This window comes from Globicephala melas, chromosome 1 (genome assembly GCF_963455315.2).
Source record: "Globicephala melas chromosome 1, mGloMel1.2, whole genome shotgun sequence".
NCBI lineage: Eukaryota > Metazoa > Chordata > Mammalia > Artiodactyla > Delphinidae > Globicephala > Globicephala melas.
In genome coordinates this window covers 30,666,202-30,689,220 of record NC_083314.1, presented here as the reverse complement: position 1 = coordinate 30,689,220, position 23,019 = coordinate 30,666,202, and the positions used below count along the sequence as shown (strand labels likewise).

The 23,019-nt window shown below is 36.6% G+C and overlaps 1 pseudogene; it reads left to right on the top strand.

Moving 5' to 3' along the window:
* LOC132593339 (UDP-N-acetylglucosamine--peptide N-acetylglucosaminyltransferase 110 kDa subunit pseudogene) overlaps positions 1-18,496 on the top strand; it is a 41,670-nt pseudogene extending 23,174 nt beyond the window's left edge.
* The last annotated feature ends 4,523 nt before the right edge of the window (positions 18,497-23,019 follow it).

Here is a 23,019-nt window from a genome sequence, read left to right as displayed (position 1 = left end):
CACACTGATGATAATAGCATTGGCTGAGACCTGACCATTTACAATGAAGGCACTTCTGTAGGTAATAAGTTCCAGGAGGGCCAGAACTATGTCTCTTTCAGCATTTAGCATGGTTTAGCGTCTGAGAGGCCGGTACATTATTGGCATATAGTAGACTTAAAAATGAATATTTGTGGGTTGTCTGAATGAGTGGATGTGTGTGATTCATATCCTATTTGCAGGTCCTATGCCCTACAGTGGATTTTCAGTGTCAGGTTGTGAAAGTATTTATGACGGGGATTGGCATTGTTCCCTATCTACTGGATAAAGATTACACATGAAAGGACTTTACATTGACATCCCAAAAGCCTCATAGGAATTACTTAACAAAAAAATAAAATTGGATTCTGTATAATTTCTAATTTGTAAGGTGGCCACAAAACTGGTATTTCAGCCAGTCCTCTGGTAGTTCCGATGACGTCCCCATGATCACCCAGGCATAATCAGAATGGCTTTAGGATTTGGGAGCCAAAATGTCCCTCAGTATTTACTGCTTTGCTCATCCATTTAAGAAAATGGACTATTGAAAAAATAGCTTCAGACACAATACGGCATTTTATGATTTAGCATGAAATCTGAGAAATATAGAGGTTATCTGAAGCCTGCAATGGTAAAGTTCCCTCTGCTATTGAAGTTATTGTCTTTAAACAAAGATTCTACATCAGTAATGCTATATATATATATATATATATATATATATATATATATGTATATATATATATATAATGATATTCAGGTTAATTTCCTGTTCTCTCTAAGGAAGTAATTGGTTGGTTGGTATGAGAGATGCTGTGGCTTCCAAGGGTGAAAAGTATTATTTTGTTGTAATTTCCATCTACCTAAGGATGGGAGAGGCCCAGTACACTGCAGTCAGTATATTATGTGGAGCAGGTTATATTGTGGTTTCTTTATGAACTTTTACATGTTTATTTTCTATGCAAGTTTGTGTGCTCCTTTTTGAGTTTTGGTAGATAAATGTTTTGTAACTTTGGAATACTTGGAGTTATATATATATATATATAACTTTTATATATATATATATTAACGTAATAGTTAAAGCCGTGGAGAATGTACTAGCCTACCTAGGTTCAAATTCTGGCTTTACCCTATGACTTCCCTGTGGCTTCCTCTGCTCACCTATTAAAAAGGAGGATAATAAGACTGCTGTGGTGAGTTATATACTAAGTGCTATTTAAGCATTTGCTATAATGATTATGTATACTCGAAGGCAAGGAACTTGCCCCTTGATCGTCTCTGTATTCCTAGTGCTTAAGAAGTCCTAGTGCTTTTCTAGTGCATTGTCTTAGGATAGAGATAGCTCAGTATAGTTCTTCTCACTATAAAGTACTGTTACGTTGAAAGTCTTTGCTTGTGTACTAATAATCTATGACATATCTGCTGAGGACAAGGAAAGGAATAGTTTTAAAACTGCAATGGATAACAAAAGATTGTATGATGTAATGCCTTTACTAATTAATTATAAAACTAACAAATGATCATGGTAGAAAATTTGAAAAACTCCTAGACAAAAGAGAGATCAACAAAATTTGGAGTAACTTTCAGAGTGTAGAGTTGTTCGTGAATATTAGTGCTTTCATATTTTCCAGGACTTTAAGTAGACTCTGCTTCTTAAGAGTCTATTCATGATATTTTACTTTAATGATGTTTTCATCATGGGGACACACACACACAGAAATCTGTTAAAAAAAAAGAAAGAAAGAAAGACATGTAAATCACTGATGTTTCAGATAGCCACATGAAATAAAGCGAGAAGGGTCAACAAGCTGAAAGAATGTGGAGTAGCATCTCCTTAATTGCTTACATAACTCTGATAATTACCTCTTTGTGGATAAAGTAATTAATGGAGAATCTAATTCAAGAAAAATGTATGAACTTCAAGCCTTCTCGAGGCCAAGTATTTCTTTCCACAAAAGGTTACTTTCCACGGCCATTCTTCCCTATTATCAGACAGGAAAAGAGTATTGTATGGCAAAGGATCTTCCCGAAGGAGGATGTTTCCCACACTGATTGTCATAAATGACTTCGGAATTACTGTTGCTGTATTACCAAAATCTTAAACTAGGATATTTTTGACAAATGCGGTCCTTAGTTAATTTTTAGAGCTACAAACTGTCAGATGGCTCTGAAATAACAATTGTCTGGGTATTCTTCAGGGTGATCATAATATGGTAATGACGTTCAAGTATCACTAAAAAGGAGGAAGGTGTGAGTCTTCCTTTGGTTCCAGAGTGAAATGCGAGTTGGAGTTGGAGTTGGAAAAGAGGTCCACAACCAAGTGTTAGAGAAGGAAATGTGAGGTCATTAGTGAAAAACCAGGTTTAAGTTAAGGTGAAGAGGCATGAGGAAATGGTCAACTGTTACAGTATTACAAAGATCATCAAAAAGCATATCCATGAATGTGGTTCGTATTGCAATCTGCTGAAAAAGAGACAAATATCCTGGCCTGGCCTTCATGGAGATTATATTTTATTGATTCTGATAATAGATTATTGTTGAAAAGGGCCTCCTATAAATTATAACCATGCAAAGGCAGCAAGATAATTTTTTTCTTTATGTATGTGTTTCTCATTCCTACTCACTTCTCTCTTAGGAGAAGAGAAAATCACAAAAAACAAAAATGTCAAGTCTCAGCTATTCATTTTCAAAATAATTTTTTTATAAATTCCAGTGGAGGCAATAGGTTAACTGTTAAGATTTGTAAGTCTCAAAAAGCTAGATTTTTACAAAGTGTAGCCAAATTTTATTCCATAAATAATAGCTTTGGAAAGAATATGCGATGATGCAAAGTTGGAAAAAGCTGGTTTTTCTTCCGTGAATGGCTTCACTGTGTTGGGAGAAGAGGCAGAGAAGAAATCAAAATAATTAAACATGGGGTGAGTTTTCCTGATAGGGGACTCTAGTGCTTTAAAATAGACTAGATAATCCTAAGGATAATCTGAGGGTAGAACAGACCAATGCCTCATTTCCAGTCTGGTACCCTGGAAGAAAACAGTGTATTTCCTTTGAGGTCTTGAGAGCTTTTTCTTCTGCTTTGTTTTGGTTTTGGTTCATTTTGTAATCAACCTTATTAAGGTATCATTTACATACAATAAAATGCAGACATTTTTAGTCAACGGTTCAGTGACTTGTAATTAATGTATACATTTGTATAACTACCACCCCCATAAAGATAGATAACAATTCTAAAACCCTAGAAAGTTTCCTCCTAGGCTTTTGCAAAAGTATCCCCATCTCCCACCCCAAGGCAACCATGGATCTGTTTTTTATCTTTAGAGATGACTTTTGCCCAGTTCAGAATTTCATGTAAGTTGAATAATACAGTAGGTGCCCTTTTGATCTGGCTTCACTTGCTCAGCACATGGTTTTTGAGATTCATTCATGTTGGGATGTTTTAAACCAGAACTTTAGCCTGGGTGGCTGATGTTGTCTGAAGGCACCTATAGGTACATCTGAGTCTCTGGCATTGTCACTGTCTGTTCTTGGCTCAGTATTTTCAACTTTACTAAGAAGCACAAGGTTGAAGTAACGAAGATCATTGTCAGTATAATGGAGGTGAAGTGGGTTCTGTTATATAATATTCTCAGCATAAATTGACCTGCTTGGAATCATTGTGTTGATAATCGACAAGGATACTCTTCCTCCAAAAACCTTGATACTATAAAACTTCTAAAGGACGCTGTCCTAGGACTCTTTTAATTTTCATGTTTTGGGAAACATTTCTGGAAAATTCAAATGCTCACAACCTGAGAGAAGCAATTATTCATCTGAAGGCTAACTCTGCTAAAGTTGAGTTGTCCGACCTTTACATGCTGATAGAACCCAAATAGCCTTGCGAAACAATGCTCTCTTATTGGATATAAGCACATAGATTGTTTAAGATGGACGTGTATATGCAGTAAAGTGAAAAAACAAAGAATCTTTGAGTTTCCCTTGCTGGGTTTTTTATTTTTTCATTTAAGTTTCTATAGCGTATGCTAATAGCTCAGGGTAACCTCAGGTTAGTTTTAGGTCCACTCTTTACATAAATATTGAAGTATTCCATACCCACCTTTTTTCTACCTTCCTTCTTCTCTTCCATCTTTCCTTTCTAAATTCTTATAATCCATTATACTTAATCCTGCATTTGCTGAGGTGGCAATTAGTGTAGGAAAATTGAAAGCACTGTGAAATTTTGCTGTTCAGAATGCATGTTGACCAAATTCTATATTGAGAAAAGGTCTGAATTTACCCAGAGTAACCCTTTCTCAGCGTCTTTGAATAAAGGCCATAGAAACTGGTCTATATATAATATCCTGACAGGTATGTAGAATTCATAGCACTTGCCCTCAAAGAGCTTACCTAGCGTAGATGCATATGAATGCATTTAATAATTGCTTAATTGGCAGCAGTGCCAACATACACAGTCTGTTTGGTTTTATATCATTCTCATTACCTGCTGATTACCACTGTATACATTGCTAATGGCGTGGTTTCTATGGCTTGTGAATTTCACGGCCAAATAATATGTAATTTATTGCACACTTTAGTGTAGAAGATGGAGACTCCATAACTTTTCGTGTGCTCTTTGCCACTTTGGAATGCATTACACTGAGATCAGGCAAAGTAATAAATTTATTTCAAATGTGCGTGATAGCTAAACATCAATTAGGACTGATGGGCAATATTTCTTCTTCCAGCAACATAACAGTTTTTAAAGACTAAGCCATTGAACGTGGAGTCACTGAACATGGGACTCAGTTCACTGGGATCCTTCTTAGAAAAATAAAGGACAACTTGAATTGGATTTGTGTGGCTTATTCAAGTAGTAACTAATCAAATACATCTTGGTGAACTTAATTTGTCACAATCGTTTGGTATTTTATTAACTCTCTTCCCCTTCTTCCCCCAACTCTCACGAGAATGGATCATGAGTATCTTAAAACATACTAAGTCGTCTTCCATCCCTGTTAATCTAAATACAAAAGCACACTTTCCTTATCCAATGTAACTTACTGTCTTTTAGAGTAGCTGGGGTTTTAATTCTCTACAAAATTAAAACCAGCAAAGAGAAACATTTTCAAGGAGCCATCACATTGTAGAGCTTTAGAAATAAGACTTTAGAATTAAGGGCAACTATATCATTTTGTAGCTAAAGCACCTGAGGCCTAAAGTAGGAAGGTAACCATCGAGGTCAGGGAAAGGTGTGGAAGATCAGGTTTCAAGCTAAGGAAGAGTCTACAGGGACTCAATCTGAGCAGGTCAAAAACTGAAAGGAGACCACGAATGTTCTGGGAAGGCTGGCATTGGGCCTCCAGTGTGGGATTCAGACAGGGAGTGGGCCCGGGGGGAACTGCGCTTCTGCAGTAGGCAGAGAAGTCCACCTCACCTCCGGAAAGTGCCACTGACATCAGGGAGTTGAGGGGAAAGAGCAATGAGTTCCAGTCCACCTGAGAAAGCAGGCCAGTCTGATTAACTCTGAATTTAGGCTTATTTCAGATACTTCTTGAGAAAACTTGGACAAGAGCAAGTCCCACGCAGCCTCTTTTAAATCCATGCCCAGTATTTTCTGGTGGAGCTGCTAAACCCTCCAAGTGACTCTAGTATTTTAATTTCACTCTATATTTAATTCCGACAGTTCTATGATTGATTATTTAATGGGCAAATAAGTAGGGTCACAAAACAGTGTGAATGTATTTTACAGGATGAGGATGGGTGGAGTAGAGCAGTCTGGAATGGGACACCAATGAAAAGGGATCTTGGTAAATAAGAACGTCTATTAGAAATGGAGAGGAAATCACAAGGAAATTAGTGCCTGACACCACGCCCTTCTCTCTGCATGTTTAGAAGCTAGTCTCTAATTTTATTTTCATAGGAGATGTCCCTGTGATGAATTGTCTTTTACCTCCACACCATTTATCACATGGACATATTGTGAAGTTTGTGTGAGAGAAAGTAAGTATTAGAATTTGTCTTGCAAGGAGCTATAAACACTTCCTGGAACAATCTAGGATAGAAGGAAAAGGAAAGGAAGGTGGAACAAAGGAGAAAGACAGCTAATGATGCTGGAGTCTCTCGCTGGGATTTGTGGTATTTCGTTTTGAAACTAAGTACAGAAAGTCAGAACTTGACTGATTGTTTCTTGATCACAGTTTGTTTTCATTTTTGTTTTTTTTCTTGCTCTCTCATTAGTTACTCCAGCCAGTGCCGTGTCATTTTCAGTTTCAGTAAGCATGCCTGTCTTGTTTCCATTCACATTATTCATGCAAACGTTGATGGAACTGATGACCCCGAGTTATCAAGGAAACATTAGATACACCAGTAGATACATTTCTTAATTTTAGAAAAAAATTACTGAGTGAAGGTTAAAATAACTCCTCTTAAATTTGTCATTTAAAAAAAACTTCTCCTAACATACAATACCTCATTGCCTAATAATGCCAGATAAATGAAGAATTCCTATGTATTCATGAATGCAGGCTAGTCTGTATATTTCTTGGCAGGTATGACCGTTACCAAGGGTAATGGCCTAGTTTGCTGGCCATGTCCTGTCTCCTACAAAGTTGTAGTTTCTGTTGTCTTTCAGTTGGTCCATTGGATATCAGAGGTGAATTTATAAAACTATACTTCCCTTTACACTTACTTTTTTGTTTTGTTTTACTTGAAGTCTAGTTGATTGACAATGTTGTGTTTCAGGTGTACAGCCAAGTGATTCAGATATATATATATTTTTCAGATCCTTTTCCATTATAGGTTATTACAAGGTATTGAATATAGTTGCCTGTGCTATACAGTAGGACCTCGTAATTTATCTACTTTATATATAGTATACACTTACTTTGTGTGATCCACGCTGGTCAGACCACATGACTATTTTCACTTCTGATATCTTTTCAGGTCCAACCTCAAATCTTTGATAAGAAGATATTTTAAAATAAGTTTAGCATGTGTGTGCTCTAAATCCAACAGTAGTTATTAGAGATATGGTTTTGCACTAGGTATTCTTCGCTTTTCTGTTCTTGGCCAACCAACTGAAAATTAGCTTTTATTTTCTGCTTGGTTTGCTAAATGTTTATGACTACAGTAAAAGTCTTAAATTTTGTCTCATATCTTAAAACACAATCTGAATTAGCAATGGATATTGTGCTTTACATAGGCGCTGTGATATAAATATTGTTTCTCACTTCAAAAACATATAAACAAGAAGGGAACACAGACACATATGCAGCAATTATGGCAACTGCATTTGTTTACTAAGTGAAATAGTACTGAGATGGATAAAGTGCTAGCAAGCCTTGAACAGCCAAATCAGCTTCAAAAATAGATGTGCAGTTCTTTAAAAATCTTTTTAACATTTTTCCAGCTACACGTAGAATATAACTTAGCATAAAAACGGTACGGGTTTTATTTTAAGTAATTTAGCATTTTGACATCCTCATAATGAAATTAAACCCAGAAGGAGGTTTCTCTCCATGATCTCTTGAAATGGTCCTTGATCATCCACAATATTTCCCATCATCACAAAGGTGGTACCAAGGGCAGGAAACTCCAACATTATTAAAGTTTCATAAAGCAAAGTCAATTTTAAGAATATAATGTCCCCAAACTGACAAAGGTCTTGAGACATAATTTCAAGGGAAGCATAAATTATTTCCTGTTTGTCAGAGGGCAAAAATATTTAGGTTGAGTTAATGAATGGTAGAGTTTTTGAGTGGAGAGTGTCCTTAAAATATTATGTAGATCTGTACTGTCAACAGATGCTAGCCACATGGCATTATTTATATTTAAACAAATTTAAAAATAAGATTAAAATATCAGTTCCTCAGTTGCATTTGCCATATTTCAAAGATGTTTATTAGCTCCATGTAGCTACTGAATTCTGCAATGCATGGTACAGATATAGAATATTTTCATTATCACCAAAAATTCTATTGAGCAATACTAAAATTATACCCAGATATTCACAGAGAAGGCAACCAAGTCTCAAGGAAATAATATAACTTCCCCAAGATCACACAGCTATGTGTTTAAAGAAAAACAAAATGACACAAAGGAAATAGTAACAGAGGCATTAAAGAAACCCAGTAAATTTCTGGAGCAGTCAAAGTAAGGTTTGAAAGTGCATACTTAATTGTTAGCCGGGTTGAAGCTCTTGATGGTTGGTAAGATCTACCTGCCTGAATTTGGACATTAGCATTTTATGCAATGAATTAAAAGCAAAAAATCACTTCAGCGAATGGCTGCCAGCTCCATATTTTTAGCCACTGCCGTGCTTCCAGGTTATGTTTATCACTTTCATATACAGGGCACCACTGTGAAATGTGATGGTTTATCTGACCCAGAGAAATCAAGAAATCTTGTGGGGGTTATGGCTATATTTGAAAAGGTTGATTTTTAAATGCATCATGCAGACTGGCCCTGTTTTAAAAGGGATTCCTGCCATCAAATAATCAAAATGTAAACTCCCTTCTCACCTTGCAAAAGTCAAAGATAGTCCCTGCATCTTTATTATTTCGTTGAAATCCAAATATTATTTTTCCATTCTCTAACTTGTTTTCCTCACAGTGTGATCAACTATTGCCAAGGAAGGAAAGGATTTATCAATCAAAGTTTGCTAAAGGCCCCCTAGGTAACTGAACCCTCAGGAGAAACAATCGTCATGTATTCATTTTCTGTTGTTTCAGTATCTTCGTAAAGAATCATTTCAATATGTTTGGTTCTGTAGCAGAGGTTCTGTGAAGTGCTTATCTTCCTCAGAGGTGCAGAAAGCCTGCGAGTCTGTGGGTAAAGATGGGTAAGGAGAGAGAGGGAAGGAGGCTAGAGAGAGGCTCAGGGCTGAGATAAGGACAGTGTTCTAAAGCCTCCTGGGGGTGAGGCTGGGGTGCACAAACACCCACGACTAATCTAGACAGAAACTGAATAATCAACAGGACGACCACTGTGAAGTCATGTGGCCACCTCTCCCTCTAGAAATAAACATTGCCCTCAGTAAGTCTCCTCCCGCCCCAGAAGAGCATTAGGAAGGTCTGGAGAGGGGGATTACTGGCAGAAATGGAAAAAGCAGGTTGAAGGGATTAGCCTGGAGCAGAGAGACCAAGAAACCCAAGCCAGTAGATGGAAGGCAGACATTTCATGGAAGTCTCCAAGCCCACGTCAAGTTCTGGGACCACCAAGTACAAGTCAAAGAGTGCTCATTTAACCCCTTTGGGCCCCCACGGGAGTGGAGAAAGACTGGACAGAGAGGGAGAAGGGGCCATTGAAGGTACAGTATTTACTATGGGATTTAACTCCTCAAAAGCCTCCCAGTAGCTTCAGATCTGATCAAGAATCCTTCATGTCCTGCTGGTTTGCAGTGAGTGGCTCACAGCTTCAAGGCCTCCTCTGCCAGATGGAGAACTATTTCAAACATCCTGCCTCTATTTTGTACTGTAGCAATACAGACAGGAAAGCTGACCCCATTTTCAGGTTCTAAAGAGAAATTCTAAGTACCTGAAAGACTGAGGAACACGGTGGCTTTTATTTAAGATGTGGAGATAGAGAGCACATACCTGGACTTGGGCCTGCAGCAGCACCAAATTGCACCAAGAGTTCCATTTATTTTCTCTCGCATCTCTGTTTCTCCTTTTCTCTCTACTGGATTAGCCATGGGGACTCCAAGTTCTTCATTGTGTGGTCCTGGTACCAAGATTCTCCTGAGAATTATAAAGCTATTCACCTTCTACATCGAGCACTTCTTATTTTTTCCCCAGCAACGTAAGTCATCCTTAAGAGGGGTCAGGGTGCTAGCTCTTAAATATATTTTAGTCATCCCTTTGTACATTAAATTCTCTTTCTTGGAGACTGCTCCTGACATGGTGTTCACCGTGCTCTCAGCTGGCCTCCTGAAGTTCTGCCCTGCCTTCCCCACCAGGTACAGTTCAGGAGTTGCCTACCTCAGGGTGACAGGTTATCTTCTAGTTGCTTTATTCCTTTCTGTTTTACATTTAGAGAGTATAATTGGAATACATAAACTTCTCTGTGACCACAGCTTTATTTGCAACCCACAGGTTTTGTTATGGCATATTTTCATTATCATTCAATTAATAAAATTCTAATTCCCATTGCAACTTTATCTTTGACCTACATAATGATCAGAAGTATGTTTTTAATATCCAAGTATTTGGTAAAATATTGATTATATAGTTTTACATTTCTTGCTTATTCGGAGTCTTATTTTATAACCAGAATATAGTCAATTTTATAAATGTGCCATGTGCACCTAAAAATTTCTGCGTAATATATATATTCCATCATTGTTGGTGCAGTGTTTTATGTAAATTTAGGCCAAAGTTTTTAATGATGGTATTCAGATCTTCTATAATCTGCTGATTTGTTGTTGTGGTTCTGTGTTACTGATCTAGGTAATTTAGATTTTTCTATTTCTACTTAGATTTTTGGAATTTCTCTTCATATATTGCATTGAAGTTTAGGTTTATAATGTATTCCTTGTAAAGTAACAGTGTGTTTTATTATCCTGCCTTATCGCCAGTGATACTTTTTGCTTTCAAATCTACGTTAACATTAAAAAATCTTCTTCAATTTTACTTATTGTTGTTATGACATAATTTTTGAATCCTTTCATTTTCAATCTGACTCTTGTCTCTTGTAGGTGGCATAGAATTAGGTTTTTTGTTTGTTTCAATAATCCTTGTCCTTTAATTTGAGTATTTACAGTTAATGTATTTTCTTATAGACCGGTTACTCCTTGTTTACTATTTGTCCCACCTTGTTATGTTCCTTTTGCTCTTCTTTCTTCCTTTGAGATTTCTTCAAATTCCATTTTCCCTTGTATTAGCTTGTTATTTTTACATAAGTAGCAGTTACACATGTACCATGACTTATTAGGTCTTTTACTGCTTCTCAAGCAATGCTGAGATCTTAAATTTCTTTTACTACTTTTTCCTCTTCCATTTGTTTTAATGCCTTCTAATTTTTGATATATTTTATTATTACCCTTCTGTGTTGTTAGATTTTATTTAGGTTTATCCACTTATTTATCCTTTCTGTTATACATAATTCTTTATAAAGTCCTTATTTTCATGTGATAATCTTCCTTCTGCCTGCAGGTCTCCCTTTATAATTTAATTCAGTCAGTTCTGATGAGAAAATATTTTCTAAATTTTGTTTGTCTGCAAATTTCCTTATTTCATCTTTCCTTCCAAACAACATTTTCTCTGCCTCTAGAATTCCCAATGGGCAGTTCTTTTCTTTAGCACTTAAAAATGTTATTCCATTATTTTCTAGTATCCAGTCAGTTTCGCTGAGAAGTAAGCTGTAATCTTAATCCTATTGTTCCATTGAAAGTAATCTCTCTCTTTTTCGGCTGCTTTTAAGATGTCATGTTTTTCTTTGCTATTCATGAATTGTACTGTGGTGATCTTAGGTGTGGTTTTCTTTGTATTTGTTGCATTTTTTTAGTGCTTATTGAATTTATGGCTCCATATATTCTTTTTAGTTTTAGAGAACTCTCAGCTGTTAATATTTCTGAAATATTGTTTTCATCCCAATCTCTCTCTCCTTTTTTCTTTGGATTCCAGTTTACACATATGATAAAAATGTTTACTGTGGCCCATATGTCTCAAATGCGCTTTTGTGTACTTTTTATTCTTTTTGTTTCCCGTGCTTTAGTCTTAATATTGTTACTACTCTATCTTCCAGTTCACTTACCTCTCTTTACCTGTGTCCAATCCACTACCGAGTTTTAAATTTCGTATAATTTTTAATTCTATCAGTTCAACTTCAATCAGTTTATAGTTTCTAGTTGTCAAGTTAATTTCTTCACCTTGTCATCTATTTTCTTGAACTTGATAATATTTACCAAAATATGTATGAACTTTAATGTTTAGGTCATCTATGACTCTGATTCTGTTTTGTTTTTTATTCTAATTCTCCTTTTCTTGGTAATTCTTCAGTGAATACCAGACTTGGGATATGACAAGTTGTAGAGAATCTGAATGACATTACAGTTGCCCTTTGAACAACCTGGGTTTGAACTGCACAGATCCACTTATCCATGGATTTTTTTTTCAATAAGTAATACAGTACTACATGATCTGTTGTTGGTTGAAACCTCAGATTCAGAACCACAGAAAAGAAGGGCCGACCATAAAGTTATATGTAGATTTTTGACTGCACAGGGAGTCAGCATCTCTAACCCCTACATTGTTCCAGGGTCAACTGTATTTTCTTGAGGAGAGAATTTCCTATTCTTAGGTAGGGAGGAGAGGGGAAGATCACCTCAGTCACTGGACCAACTTCATACTCATTTTCCTTCTTTATAAGGTTCAGTGTAGATGTTGCATCAACCTTCCTAACTCACAGACAGACAGACAGACAGACACACACACACACACACACACACACACACACACACACACACACACATAGAGACTTCCAATGTCCTAATTCATATCATTAGTTTTCTATTGGGCCACAAATCTTTCATAGGTTCTGAACCCCAATTTTGTCTCTTCAGCATTATGAGCCAACTAAGTCTTTGCTTTGACTTCAGTTAGCTTTTGTTTGACTTCTTAGCATCTTGTCTTGTCTACCTATTATACATGGAAAATACTGCAAGGGAACACTGTTGCTGAATCCAGCTCCGTTCTCTGAATCTTTACTCTCTCTCTGATTTTGGTCCTTAAAATTCTAGCTGCCTTGTTATTTCTCAATTCCAACTCTGGTTTCCTTAGTCCTATGACATTGTCCTAAGATCTACTGGCTTTTCTACCTCTTAGGAGCCACATTTGGTTTCTCAGACTTTGGCTCTTCATCAGTAGTTTCTAAATGACTGGGCTAGAAACGCATGTGCAGAATATTGTTCTCACTTCAGTGAGTCTCTTTCTCTATTTTACTTTTCTAGGTCATGGCTACCTCAGTAGCTTTCTAACGCTCACAGTCAAATGTTGCTTATGATTTATCTGGCCTTTCTAGTATGTTTTCCTAAGGTAAACTGATAGAGTTGGAAATAGAAGTTCGTATCCACCATTTAAAAAATTCTGTTTTGTCTTTCTATGAATTCTCTTTTTGTCCCATCTTCTGTCACTTTTTCCTACCCAAAATTCCCATTCTCACAGATAGATTATTTTAAGATTAAAAATTATTATTAAGCTAATATGTTAATTTTGAAAGGAAGTAATTTGCCTTGAACAAGAACACAGATTGGTGAATGGAATACGGAAGATTCCTTAAGACCTTTTTCATCTCTAAGAGTAGTATCCAACCATCAGTACCATCATAAGTTTGTCAACTATGGAAGAAAGCAGTCTTTATAAAATCAGCATTGTTCAGTAATCTCAAAAACTGCTTCACTTTCCTGCTCATGCCACCAATTTCCAAATGTTCAGTAGGAGCAGAGAATCATGGGATGGGACATGGAGAAATGGCCTCTCATAGTAACTATAAATATTGGAAGAATGAAATTATAAATAAAGAGGATTTTCTATGAATATATTTGAAGTGTTTGTTCCTAAAGAACTTCTAGAAAAAGACTCAAAAGTTTAACATATAAACAAGTATGAAACTTGTTTTGATAAGTATGAAACTCAGTAAAATTTATCTCATAATAGTTTTTTCTTTTGTGTTATGTGATTGTCAGAGTCACATAAAACTATGTTTTTCTGGACTTCACAGATCTTCTTATTTTTACTATGGGATCAGTGACCCTACATTTTTGAAACATGGCAAAATAGTTGAAATTGGAACATTTCCCCCAAATCCAGGGCATATGACTTACATTTCTGTAGAAGGAAATATTATATTTCTGTCTAGTTCTGGGGTAAACATATTCATACCTTCCAATCCAATTTGACTAATGTATTGTTTTTACAGTGCATTAAGTGGAAATTAAATGGTAAATTCAGTCAAACAGTCATTTCATACATCAAAAAGGAAAATCAGTCAACACAACTGTCTGACAGAAATGAATGAAGAAAACAATTCAAGGCAAACAACTGTCCCAGTAGACTTGTATAAATACAGTAATGGTGTCATGTGTAGAATTAATCTTTCCTCACCTTTAACTGGAGAACATTCTGCCAGCCAATTCAGTCACTCAAATGATACTGAATTACAATATTCCAGTTTTATTTGCTCTCAGTTACTGGTGACTGCCCTTCCTTCTCCTTCATCTGTCCATCAGTGGAGAATGTCAGAGCAGAAGAATAGTAATATTGGCATATTGTAATGTACTGTCTTGAATTCTACAGTTTCAAAATTCTTAGGCTAACTCAATAATCTTAAAGAGCCTGGTGCAGAAAGGATATGTGAATTAAATCGCAGACCACTGGCTGACCCTTCCAGCACTAACATCCCTTATTCCTGGTTCTAATATATCACAGAATACTCAAGAGGAAGGTTTTGAGTGGTCAGCAGAAATATGGCTCCAAAGCAGGCACATGGAAAAGAAATGTTGTCATCTGTGAACCACTTTAAAGTTGACTTTTCTTTTACTCATAAACCAGATTCAGTGTGAATTCTGTTCTGCTAAATGTTAGAGAGTCTGTTGGAGGAGTGTGGGCAATTCTTTTGAATTTTTTACTCTGTAACTTTTTGGCTTTTTTAACATCTTTATTAGAGTATAATTGCTTTACAATGCTGTGTTAGCTTCTGCTTATAACAAAGTGAATCAGCTATACATATACATATATCCCCATATCTCTTCCCTCTTGCGTCTCCCTCCCTCCCACCCACCCTACCCCACCCCTCTAGGTGGTCACAGAGCACGGAGCTGATCACCCTGTGCTATGTGGCTGCTTCCCACTAGTATCTATTTTACACTTGGTAGTGTATATATGTCCAAGCCACTCTGTCACTTCATCCCAGCTTACCCTTCCCCCACCCCGTGTCCTCAAGTCCATTCTCTACGTCTTTATTCCTGTCCTGCCCCTAGGTTCTTCAGAACAAATTTTTTTTTTAGATTCCATATATATGTGTTAGCATACGGTATTTGTTTTTCTCTTTCTGACTTATTTCACTCTGTATGACAGTCTCTAGGTCCATCCACCTCACTGCAAATAACTCAATTTCATTTCTTTTTATGGCTGAGTAATATTCCATTGTATATATGTGCCACATCTTCTTTATCATTAATCTGTCGATGGACACTTAGGTTGCTTCCATGTCCTGGCGATTGTAAATAGTGCTGCAATGAACATGGTGGTACATGTCTCTTTTTGAATTATGGTTTTTTTAGGGTATATGCCCAGTAGTGGGATTGCTGGGTCATATGGTAGTTTTATTTTTAGTTTTTTAGGGAACCTCCATACTGTACTCCATAGTGGCTGTATCAATGTACATTCCCACCAACAGTGCAAGAGGGTTCCCTTTTCTCCACACCCTCTCCAGCATTTATTGTTTGTAGATTTTTTTAATGATGGCCATTCTGACTGGTCACACAAAGAACTTTGGCATGGTGTTCATCATCTAGCTAATCCTAACATGCAGACATTTATGAGAGTAAAGTCAGGTCTTTGCCAGAGTGGGTTGCTTATTTGGGCAACTGGGTTAAATCAAGAAGGGCAAATGTAGGCTGCCAGAGTAAATAAGGAGAGGAAAAACAAAAAGAGCAAGACATATCATTCATCAGTGATTTTCCCCCCAATATTCTTAGCCTCCACCTATCTCCATCTTACTGGTAACACAGGAACTAGACTGAAGAATCAGGTAAAAGGTCTCTACAGAAACTGAGGTAATATAGAAAATAAAATAATAAAACATAAAATTGTAAATTTTCTTCCTAGGGATAAATGAGATGATACTTCAATAATAACATAAGATCAGGTGAAGTCTAAAGAAATTTTAGAAAACCCGGATAAAGTAAGAAAACATCTCTTCGCCAGCATCCGAATGTTAGAGAGACACCGAGACATGTGGGCCAAGTTCTGGAGAGAAGGGAAACACAGACGCAAGCTTGACATTTGGTGCAGCTTTTCTCCTTGGGGCATTTGCTGATTCAACTTATACAGCCTAGGAGCTGAAAAGCCAAGGAGTTCAGAAGACTCTAACCACAGAAGCCAAACGGCAAGAGCTCAAGCTAAAGGCAACAACTAATGGAATGACAAGCTACACGTATCCTTAGTCTCACAGGGCTGGGGGAACCATTACATTTAAAGCCTAACAAATACAAGGGTAGTTGGGAATAGGGAGAATCTAAACGTTCACATGGTAATCCCAAAGGGCAACACCCGTAGAGGAAGGTCAAGACAGAAAGAGAGCAACCTTCACACAGAGTGAAAAACGGCTTTGAATGAGCTCAAACTGAGAATGGACTAAGGTTTCCAGTCCCTATAGTAACTGTCTGCCATGGGCAAAAGGAAATCTTTTCAAGGGAACGATAACAACATCCTGAATGTGGATATCTTTATAGTTTCCTAAAATAAGTTAAGCCCAATTTTAAAATAAAAATAATTGGACATACCAGGAAAAAGACTAAATGATCAAAAGCTCAAAAAAAAAAAAAAGAAGGAAAAAGGACAATATAAATAGACACAGGAGGACAAGAGTTAGTAGGCTTTGGTTAAAAAACAACTATGATTAAACAAAGAAAATAGACACACGGCAAATAAGCGTATGAAAAGATGCTACACTTCCATGTCATCAGGGAATTTTAAATTAGAACAATGAGATACCACTACACACCTATTCAAATGTCTAAAATCCAAATACTGAAATACCAAAGTTGTTGATGATGCAGAACAACTGGGATTCTCATTTGTTACTAGGAGGATACTTGGCAGTTTCTTACAAAACTAAACATACTTTTACCATACAGTGATCTAGTAATCATGCTATTTGGTATTTACCCATTGGAACTGAAAAGTTACATCCACATAAAAACCTGCACATGGATGTTTATAACATTTTCTTTCATAATTGCCAAAACTTGAAATCAACCAAGATGTTTTTCAATAGGTGAATGGATAAACAAACTATGGTATATCGGTACAAAGGAATAGCATTCAGCAATAAAGAGAAAAGGCTATGTAGCCATGAAAAGACATGGAAGAAGCTTAAATGCATATTGCTAAGTGAAAAAAAGCCAATCTGCAAAGGCTACATGCATATTATATGATTGCAGCTATATGAAATTTAGGAAAAGGCAAAAGTGTGGAGACAGTCAAAAGATCAGTGGTTGCCAGAGGTTGTGGGGAGGGAGAAAAGGATGGGTGAAGCCCGGAATTTTAAAGGCAGAGAAACTCCTGTGTATGGTTCTGTAATGGTGGATACAGGTTATTGCACATTTGTCAAAAATCATATAATGTACAAAACAAAGAGTGAAGTCTAAAGTAAACCATGGACATTAGTTAGTAATAATGTATCAATATTGGTTCACTAACTATAACAAATGTATTACGTTAATGTAAGATGTTAATAATAGGGGAAACTGGGTAGAGAGGTAAGGAGGTATGAGAATTCTGTCCTTTCTACTTAATTTTTCTGTAAACCACAAACTGCTCCGAAATAGTCTGTCAATTTAAAAAACAAATCTAGACCTGCATACAAAACTTGCACGTAAATCCAACCACAGCAGCATTATTCATAAGAGCCCCAAAGTGGAAATACCCCAAATGGCTATTTACTGTGAATGGATAAATGAAACCTAGTAATATCTACACCATGGAATATTATTCAGCCATAAAAAGAAATCAAGTACTGATGCATGCTACAACATGGATGAACCTTGAAAACATGCTAAGTAATTGTATGATTCCATTTGTATGCAATGTCCAGTCTAGACAAATCTGTAGAGACAAAGTATATTAGTGGCTGCCTAGGGTTTGGAGAAATGGGGGAGTGAGTGACCTATAATAGATTCTTTTTCTTTTGGGGGGTGGATGAAAGTTCTAAAATTGATTGTGGTGGTAGATGCATAACACATTAAATTGTACACATTAAATAATATGGAAAGTAAATTATATCTCAATGAAACTATTATTTAAAATTATGATTAATGTATTAAAAAAAGGACAACATGTACAATTTAAGCAAAAATTATCTGTGAAATGCAACCAAAAGAAACTTCTAGAATTAAAAATGCTTAAATTAAGCACTCAGAAGATCGGTTGAACAGTACCTTAGTCAAACAAAAAAAAGGATTACAAATGTCAATCAAAAAATAACTACACTAAAATTTGGAGGGAAAATGATGGAAAACAGAGAAATAAGTACTTAAGACATATAGAGTATATATAAAACAATGTGTCTAGCCAGCCCCAAGTCACACAGCCTAGGGAGGAGACACACAGCCTACCTGAATCACAAGGACTTCTCCAAAGGAAAAATGAGGTTCTGATGCCAGAAGTGGATGGAATGAATTGCAAAGAAAAAGAACAATGGTAAACTATAATCTAGATATACATTGGTAAATACATAGGTTCCCTGGGGTTGTGATCTGGTACAAACAATAAAAAAAAAAAGATAAGACTCATAGTAGAGGCTGCTAGATTCTGCTGAGGAAAATGTACAGGGAGGGAAGAGTTGATTTATTTCATTATTTTTTTAGAGTCCACATTATAAGTGACATCATGCACTATTTGTCTTTGTCTTATTTCACTTAGCATAGTGTCCTCCAGTTTTATCCATGTTGACTTAAATGATAGGATTTTCTTCTTTTTTAAGGTTGAATAATATTCCATTGTATATATATACCATATTTCCTTTATCCATTAATCTACTATGGACACTTAGGTTGTTTCCATACTCTGGCTCTTGTGAATAATGCTACAATGAACATGGGAGTACAGATATCTTCAAATAATGATAAGTTTCCTTTGGATATATACTCAGAAGTGGGAGTGAGGAAGAACTTATGACACAAATCGACCATGTGTAAAAGACGTTGTAGGAATGAAAAAGTCTGAACACCTAGGAAGAGTGTGGAGTATTTGGAAAGGTCATTGTTCAAGGTCATACACAGTTTGAAATTATGACATTTCAATGAGTCTGTGTGCATGAAGGCTTGCTTATATTTTGGGATTTGAATATAGTGCAAAGAAGTGTTGCTAAATTTTCGATCAACATCAAAAACAGTGTGGAAATTTTTCTTTTATTATGAAACTGCAGGAAAGGCAAGACTAGAATTCTAGGCCCACTAGAATTTTCCATGATGATAGTGCTAATTTAGGAGAAGAAGAAGAATCCAAGGCCATAGAACAATTGTGAAAGCAAAATAAGATTGCTGAGTCTTCACCCAGTGTATGAGATTAAGTTTTAATGGCATATGACGAAGTGGCCATGACACAGCCGGCAGAGCTCGTTGAGTTGTTGAAAATGGCTCTTGAAGCTACAGGAAATGGAGAGTAGACATAGAAAAAGAACAAGGTAAATCCCAAAGAGTGGAAGGACAAAATTAATCAAGAGAAAAGTCAAAAATCGAGAAGAAAAGCAGTAAACTTGACAAATAAAACCAAAAGCTTTTTCTTTAGAAAGACAAATAAAATAAGCAATACTTGGCAAATATGATAGTGATGGGACTAGCTATAAAACAGAGAGAATTTTTTTTTAATTACAAAAGAATGCTGTGGTAGCTTTATACCAACACATTTGAAAATATGGACAAAATGGCTGATTATTGATTAGTTATGTGCAGCCATTATTTACTTCACAGATGGTGGTACAATTTACTGAACAAAGGAATACTGACAAAGGACCACATTTGAAAAAGAAGGTCGAGAATTGAGACTCAAAACTTGGCAAATTTAAGGTACCTTTGAACTATATACGCATCTCCTGGGAAGGGACCAAAAGGTGCCCCAACTCTCTTCCTTCAAAGATTCATTACTGTGTGTATTCCAACCTCTTATGCTGTTCCATCAGTCAGAAGTCCTGATAGTATGTCTCAGCAAGGCCACTTCTAAATTTTTACCAAGAGGAAATGAAAGTATATCATCCACACAAAGACTTGTAGACAAATATTCCTAACAGATTTAGTTATAAAAGACAAGACGGGAAACAACCCAAATGCCCATCAGGAAGTGCAAAGTTAAATTGTGGTATATTCTTGTAGTGGAATACTATTCATCCATAAATAAGTAAATGAATAAATGGAGTAAGCTATTGATATGTTCAATGACATGAATGAATCTCAAAATTATTATGCTGAGTAAAATAACCCAGACCAAGAAAAAAAAAGCATAATGCCATTTTTATAAAATTCTAGAAAATGTAAACTAATATATAGTGAGTAAAGCATAGAAAGAAGAAAGCATTGCAAAGCTGCACAAGAAAACACTGGGAATTATAACATATTTGGTATTTTGATTGGGATGCTGGGTTTGTGGGTCTATGCATATATTAAAACTCACAGTATTTAGTATACTTTAAATATGAACAATGTATTGTGTGTAAATTGTACCTCAATAAAGTTATTAAAAAGTCAAACCCCTGATCACCTTCTTCCAACCAGGTGAGCTCTCATTCCCTGTTCTGTGTCCCATCATAACAACCTATTTTATAATTAGCAGCATACCTGTTTGCTCCTTCTCTCCCTATGGATTTCCAGCTGGGCGCCAAAAGAGATTAAGTGTCTCTTATAAACCTAACACAGTGAATGAAAGGATGAAGCATTGGTAGTCTCACTCATGCTGGTAAATATCTGAGAATGAACATCTTTTCCTATCAAATCAGGTCCTATGAGGACAGGGCAATAGGGGATGGATCAATGGTGGATACTAGGAAAGGTGTCTGCTTACTGTGCTCTGGTATGCAAGTGAGGGACAGGAGGGTAAACAGGAGAGGGAGTGAGATAGTTAGGAAACAGTGCTTTAACGTGAGACACATGTAGAAACCAGTAAAGAAAAATCTACATGGAGGTGGAACACAATATAAAAACTATCCCATTTAATTTATGCTACCTATGAGACACCAAAGAACAATGCTTACATTTTAGGAATGGTGTTGGAAGTGCAAATCGAGAGGGAGATTTTGTGCATATGTTAGATGCAGCCGTCAGGGAACACCCATTCTGGAATGAAGCGATGTCACATCACTTTGGGGTTTCACTGTCATTCAGCTTCACTCTGAGCTCATTGCCCTCAGGAAGCTAGCAGGTTAGATGCTTTAATTGAGACGGGAAAGCTTTGAGTCCTGGGAGATATTCCTGTAGCTGAGAGTTTAATTTTAACTAAATGGAAACGGCTTATGAAATAAAAGCAAGATTGAGCCTTTATGGAACATTTTAGGATTGTACATGGCGGCAGTCCCAAGATGAAAAACCAGGGTCCAAAGGTAATCTTAAAAAGATGCCTGTAGGGTCACTTAAAGCATCTGAAATGACCTACCATGGAAAATAAAATCCTAATGGGCAAATCTTTGTGCTTTATCTATACATACAATTGGAAAGTTAAATAGTTATCTAGCTGTTTTTAGATATTCAGTTTTATGCAAACGATGTTATTCTTAACGGCATTTTTGTATGGCCCTCATTGCATACCATTTTAATTAAACTTTTATTTATTTAGCCACTGTGTTCACTGCCACGGAGCTGTAAATTATAATTTAAGATATAATTATTTCCTGATTTCAAGGATTAGCCTCTCCCTGTGCTACTTAAATAATACTTAAATAATATGATAGAAATTCTGTGATTCAACACTCAACTGAAAGATAAGAACAGTGTTTCAAGGGGGTTGGAAGAGAGAGATCTATGTAAGCAATATGGAACAAGTAACTTTGCAAAGAAGAGATGGGCTTTGAGGCTACTCTTGAAGGATTCTTGAACTGGGGAAGTGATATAAGATAGAGAAGGGCATCCACATAGGAGAACAGGAGGAGTACAAGAGAGATACCACAGAAAGCTCTCAGGTTTCCCTCCTTGTTAAAAAAAAAAAAACAATCTTATGGTGTCTGAGTTTGTTCAAAGTCTAAGAAAAATATTAGCATAGCAGGGCTTCTCTATAATGCTGTAATGATCGAACCTGAATTAGAAACCACCTCAGGACAGAGGGAGGGTAAAAAGGCGTCAATTTCTCATTGTTTCCCATCAACACCCACTGTAGACATAGTTCATAGATTAAAATCTTTTTTGACAGTGGACCTCAGATTGGACTGCGGACCTCAGATTGGACTGCCTGGGAATATGGTGTTCCGCAGCACAGGCTAGTTTTATCTGTTTCTGGATTTATTTTTATGCTTATTTTAAACTTCTGTAGTGAGAGATACTCTAGCAGGGTACTAAATATCAAAATGGAATTCGTCTTTACTAATGGCTTTAAAGTTAATCTGGGTTAGGGATTATAAAATTATAGATATTAGTATTTCCCTACTGTGTGATGAAAGCAACCCATGCTATACCATGCATTTAAGAAATTGTCACCACACAAATCCCAAGATGGTCTTCCTCCACAATTCCAATGGCCAAATCCTTCAGGAACAGAATGCCATCCTCTTCTTAAATAATAATGTTAGATATAGTACTATTTTTAGAGTTGCTTGAGGGTTTGTTTTCTTGGTTTTTTTTTTTTTTTTTTTTTTTTTTTTTTTGCGGTACGCGGGCCTCTCACTGTCGTGGCCTCTCCCGTTGTGGAGCACAGGCTCCGGATGCACAGGCTCAGCGGCCATGGCTCACGGGCCCAGCCGCTCCACGGCATGTGGGATCTTCCCGGACCGGGGCACGAACCTGTGTCCCCTGCATCGGCAGGCAGACTCTCAACCACTGCGCCACCAGGGAAACCCTGTTTTTTTTTTTTTGATGTTAACTATAACAGGCCAAGTAGGAGGCATAACCAATATGAGAGGCAGATCAACTTGCCTAGGGCCACAGATACCGCAAATAAAAGAAAATAATTTTAACACGTATTTAATATTTTACAGGTTCTAGGCAAGATTCTATGAACTTTCACATACGTTAAAATCACCATAACAACCGTGTGAAGAGAATATTATTAGCCCCATTTTATGGATGAGGAGACCGAGGCTCAGTAAGATTAAAAGCAACAGAACACAGAT